The 6,000-nt window shown below is 39.4% G+C and overlaps 1 protein-coding gene across 1 annotated transcript in view; it reads left to right on the top strand.

Annotated features, from left to right (window-relative positions):
- Positions 1-373: 373 nt before the first annotated feature.
- The window catches only part of LOC119649384 (MOXD1 homolog 2), a 310,141-nt gene continuing 304,514 nt past the window's right edge, over positions 374-6,000 (top strand). The window contains exon 1 of the mRNA XM_038051502.1: positions 374-1,277. The gene's annotated coding sequence lies outside the window, so the exon portion shown is untranslated. The remainder of the gene's footprint in view (positions 1,278-6,000) is intronic.

Here is a 6,000-nt window from a genome sequence, read left to right as displayed (position 1 = left end):
TGGTAGGAAAAGTGTTTGGTTCAATAGCTTCGTTTCCCTTTTCCGCTTTTCCTGAAATTCGCGTGGGCCTGCTGGGAGCAGGGATAGAACAGGTTTTCGCAAAAGATGGTCTTTTGATAGAGCCACAGGGGAAAGTTTTATCCGGAACGGACATTCGTCCTGAACTAGGGATTGTTCCATTGCGGGTTTGTCCCGCTGATATCCTTTTTGAGTTCCATTTCCCTTTGCTATCGGACGATAACGGAATCGACCGTTTGATGGTCGTTTCCCAAGTACGGAGGAAACAAAATTGAAATACGGAACATAACAGAGAGCCGATTCCGTTGCGCTGCTAAAAAAGATACTCGAGTATCTTTTCAGTGACGTCGCGCTGCTCGAAGTATTTGGTTGTGCTGCCAGTTGCCGCGTCGTAGTTTCGTGCGTTAGTTCCGCGCTTGCATGGAAGTTGAGAAGGTTCTGGCTGTGCAGACCCTTTTTGTTGAGTGAGAAAAGTTATTAGAAGAATTTTCGCAAGGAAATATCCTTAGTACATGAAGTGAAGTTTTCCGTCAATCGTGGGTGGATCGTTTCGATTAAATACGGTTTCTGAGAGAAAAAAGAAAATTATTGAAATTCCAATAAGACCCAGTACCGCGCACAGTGTGGGTTCTTTTCGGTGCAAAATCGGAGAAATTATTCAGGTTTTGATTTCGGTTACCGTTCGGGTGCTGCAGGGAAAATTCGATTAAGTAAATTGTGTCCTTTTAAAAGCAATATTCGTATCTTGAAGATACAATTGAGTGGTGTAGGAGGAAAAAAATTTTGAAAAAATATTCTAAAATTATGAGGAAGAATATTAATTCGGCTTATAATTGATTTTTCTCTGTTGAATTCTTGAGAAGAGGAAAAAGAAAGGTACCGTACGGTAGAGAAGGTTTTGTGTCGTTACATACTTACATGATATAATATGTAAGCTTGTCCTTCGGTAAGAGTGATCGGATTTCTTTTGATAAGTTGCCTTTTTTTTGAAATTACAAGAAATGGTTGTGAAACGACGGGTGTGCTAACAAATAAGACAAGTGCTCCGTAATTTTTGGCGGGTATTTTAGTTTGCGTCCTTTTTTATAGAAATTTTGTATTCAGTTTTCGTTCATATCGAAACCGTTTGATGAAATTCATGTGTTTCGCGAATTTTTAAGTTGATCGGCGAGGAAAGAATATGAAGTAGAAACAGCGGATTTGATGAGTATCTTTTTGTTTCTCGAAGAATGCTCAAGGTGCCAGCGGCATTAAGAAAGGTAAGTGAGATGTCGTCAATCATCACATTATTTTCGAAGATATATCAAGGACTTTGGGGGAAAAAAAGGAGTTTTAAGTCGATTCGCCTAGGAGCACAGATGCCTATGTAGGAGATTTAGGGTTATTTCTATTGTGATTTAGCCAAATTTTGATAATCTGGATAGTTGTCATTACAGCTTTATATTCGAAATAATACATATTTTGTACATGTAAAAAATCGTAGGGAGTCCAAAATTGTAGAACCACCCTTACAACTCAGAACTTGCATAGCTTATCTGGATGAGTACCGGCTTTTGACTTCAAAGTGTTTATTGGTCCAGTGGGAGAGGTAAAACTGAGAGTGGAGTAGTGGCCTTACGTCTCTCTTGAGACACCCCTTTCGATTGGCCCATTGATGGTCGGAGTTTTCATTCTGATAAGTCGTAATTTGATATTGATGACGCAAATGAATAAAAGGGAATTTATCAACGAAGTTTTAAACGCATACTTTTGGATCACGAATCTTAGGTAACTCTTTTCGGTAGCACTCAGATGTCAAGTTTTGCCGAGTGTTGTACATATACTGGGAGTTTTGCAACAAAGCTAGCAACCGGTATCTGTAGCTGCTTGTTCAACCGGTATTCGTACTTTACAAAAGGGGGCTCATAAACCCATACCGTTGTTCTTAATGAGGTTTACATGGTAGATTAAACCTTAACTTAGGCAAGGCTGTGAATGAGGCATAATACTTCGGAGTGCAAGTTATCTGGTTAAATCAAATTTTCTTCCATGTTAATCACCTTCGACTTCACCGGGAATACATCGGAGTCAGTTTCTAGCTACAATGAATATTTGACGGAACATATGGTCCATGTCTGGTGGGTACGATGTTAAGTTTTATAGAAAGTTTTGTTTACAGTTTTCACGAACACTTTTGAACATTTCACCTTTTTGCCACAATAATACTTGCGGTTGCTACTTACAATTAGAAGCGAATTTGGAACCCGGGTAATATAACTTTCAACCTTGAAGGAATGTCCATTGACCAGGGTAGTCTGATTCTACTGGCGGACACCCATAGCAATGAGAGGTGAACCGTTTGGTGACATCTGGAGTTTCTCGCTGTAGCGTTCATTCGCATGGTGATTGATGTTCCACTGCTCCTTAGCGAAAGTGTATGTGAAGTGAGTTAGTGATTAGTGAGACACTACCAAAATTTGGTTAAGTGATGTATCAACTACGATAAAAGAAGAATGCCTGGTCGTCTTTGAAAGCTTGGTTTTAGGTTGAAACTGCTAAAATTATCAAGGGCATTAACTGTGTCGAAAGAAATAGCCTAGTGAAGTAATTGACTCGAAAAAGGCACCAGTTGATCTCTTTGCAACTTGATGTTAGTAGACAAGATGGGCAACCGAAATCTCTTTAACTGAATTTAACTGTGTTCCTATAATAATCCACATCAACGGAATGCGTTACCTCTTTTTTAAAAATAATTCTCTCTTTCCATTAGTATTCGGACTCAAATTATCGAGCTGGTGCTGTTTTCGCTATATGAGGCTTTTTAATTAGTTTTTATTAAATTTTAAGCAATTTTGTGTTGACAACAAAACACGTGGTGTGTGAAGCGGTGATATGACCCTCTATTGGCCTCCGTCTTCATATTCATTCAGTGAAAATATTTGAAAACGACGTCGTTCAAATTCGACCTTTTGATTACGTTGGTGAATACTTTGCAGTGTGTTTTAAGGCTAGCCTTATTTTTTGCAGTTGTAAGATTCTCCCCTGCAGTGGTTTATTCTGTACTGGCATCCACAGGGGCATTATCCACAATTTAAAATGCGATTGCATTTTTAAGCCATACCATTAGTCATAGATGAAATATTCTCGAAACTTTGGACTGAAACGAACCAACTTTCAGACTTATCATTACCTTGCCTTCCAGATTATCAGCAGTAAAGGGTGGTTGGTCAAATAGATCTTGCTGGTGCTAGAAATTTTGAATACAAACTCTTTACTCCCTAGGGATGCCTTCTGTGACAGGGAACTTAAAGAATTACATAATAATTCAAAATGTTCTTCTGATATTATTATTTGCAGATGGCTGCAATTTATGGGAATGGGGCCAAAAAGAGTCACGTGAATTTCGTAACAACTTACCGATCGACAATCACTCGCAAGATTACTTCTTTGCGCGTCTTCAATTACTGGCTGGTTCGGTAGCCAAAGTTATTAAGCATCAACCTCTATATATAGTGCCTCGGGTTCGAATCCTAATTGCATCATGGATGTTTGTGTTTGTGGCGGTACTGTAGTTCTACCACTTGCATAACATTAAACGTGATGACGATTGGACTTAACGACAGTTTCAGGACAACTCTTCCTCTCCTCGATTTTGGACCCACTCAGTAGAAAAGTCGGTTCTTCTCAATCGGGTTCATGACTCATTTCGGCTGTAAATTTGGTCCGAGGGGAGTGGCCAAATTTTTAAATCTTCGACTAGCATATCAGGGGTTTCGATCGGTGTTTAGCTCATTTTCTATCACCCTAGTCAACACCATACTGATCATGGGTGCCTTCATTTGACACGCTATCTTAGGGAATTATACCAAATAATTCACCATCCAGTAGCCCGAAAGGGGAAGAGGAGATAGAGGTAACCGAGTGAGCAACTCTGAGGTAGACTTAGCATTCAAGCGATCGTTGATGGGTTCATCCCAAAGATTGCCAGTTTTGGAGAGCCGGCTAATCTTGGTTGTAGTAATATGCAGAGAAATTTTATAGTTTCATTGGCTGATTCCAAGGTTGGTAGCAGTAACTGGTATTAGATGTAGCGATCTTAATGGGGTCTATCAAAAACAACTTTCTTTAGATTCAGTCGCAGTTCGTGGTACAGTTTCTTTAAAAATGAAGTAAAGGAAAAAATGATAATAGAAAGCACAAAAGGTATAGCCACTCTAAATAAGTATGTAAGTCAAATTTTAGGAATGAACTTAACAAATATGCCAGGGAGTAATAAATGCTCTGCATAAGTCGACTTTTCTCTTCTGGGATTCGGGGTGAGATAGTCAAAAAATACCGTTCTATAAAAAGCAAAGTGTGAATTTCCAAAAGCCGGTTGAACGTTGGTGGTACTGATTGGTAAAATCTTGAAGATTTGTGTAGTTATTACCCCGAATACCTCACTGCCACCTCACACTCATTTTCGGATATATACTGCACTGTATTTCGGGAACCATTTTTCCCTCCTTCAGTGTCTAATCTTCCGTTCGAAACATTTCACTACAATTAATTCAATTTGGTCATTGCTTCCACCGAGGAATATGTCGGCACATGGTCATTTTATATCTACACGCCCTTCCTTGCCATGTCCGGCCGTTTTTTCTTAGTTTTTTAGTTTTGTCGCTCAAATATTGCAGAGGAGTAACTTGGTAGTCATCCAATCAGGTTCTTCTATTCCTCAAATAACTAATGTGAAATATTCAGTGAGTATCCCTGAAAAAATGCTGCCCACAACCCTGCCGTTATATTATTGGATATCAGGATACTTTTGGCACCAGCTACCCGCTTCCACCTATCCAACTAACCTACAGACTGTCGACTGAACTTCGGTGAGGAGTAGCGAATTTATGCTTCGTTTCTGGTGGTTAGCTACATCACACCCAAATCTGCGTAAAAAGTCCACTCATTCAAAGGGGTGCAAGTCTCTACTGTCTTATTGAAATTTCTTTCCGATCTCTTTCAATGATCAAATTATTTGTAAGTGAAAAGGATAAAAAATAACTTCCCTTTTTGGCTACAATTTCCTTTATTTAAGTACGAGGAAATAAACGCTTAGGTTCTCTTCCTCAATGTTCATTTCCTTCCATTTAAATAAAGAAAATTGTAGCCAAAAAGGGAAGGTTTTCTTTTTTTTTCTTTTGACTTGAAAGACTGCTATCAAACTAAATATCAGAAATTTGATAAACGATTTTTTTTATTTGTTATTAGTGGAGCCGCCCCAAAAGGACACCCACTACGCTTAGCTTTGACGCTGGTGCAGTCAAAGTTGAAGTGAACAGACAACCACTTCTTATCCGGGGAAGCATTTTTTCCCATTAGAATTTAATGCTTTGTCAAAAGGCAAAACTCTTTTCATAGTTTGCCAAAACTTGCTTCACATAATTGGCTGTCATTCGAATATTACGGCATCAGATGTCATGAAATATTAAATGAAGACCTCTAAAGGATAGTCTTTAATAATGGTATATATAATGTATGTGAGTCGCACCATCTCCAGCAGATCGCCATCTCAAGTACAATCCAACCATGTAAACGCTATCGGAATCCCGTCCGTTCTTATTGGCATAGTCAGTTTACAGTTTCAGGGGAATATCGCACCAAACCAGGGGGAAAATACCCACGTAAAGGACAAGGATGAGACGGGCGGTGGTGCAGCTAGAAGTGTACATGACTCCTGTAGACTTGAATACCCAATCAAATGGTTTTCTGCTTCCAGCGATTGAAGGGTTTTCCGAATCTAAAGACGTCTCCAAAAGAGAGTCCAGCCCAGACTTTCTCTTATGGGGAATACATTTCTGAGACATCTTCGCATGAGGGCTTTTGTGTCTCCCCACAAAGGCAGACTAGGGAGTAGGGCCTGGTTAAAAGTCCCACTAGGGTTTTCATGACCCCTTAAGAGTCCATGTTCGGTTGATATTGCATTATAGGATGTCTCTTAAGGGCACAAACACATGCTTTTTATCA

Source organism: Hermetia illucens, chromosome 2, assembly GCF_905115235.1.
Source record: "Hermetia illucens chromosome 2, iHerIll2.2.curated.20191125, whole genome shotgun sequence".
Lineage (NCBI taxonomy): Eukaryota > Metazoa > Arthropoda > Insecta > Diptera > Stratiomyidae > Hermetia > Hermetia illucens.
The sequence above is the reverse complement of the archived record's forward strand: the minus strand, read 5'-3'. Positions and strand labels throughout refer to the sequence as shown.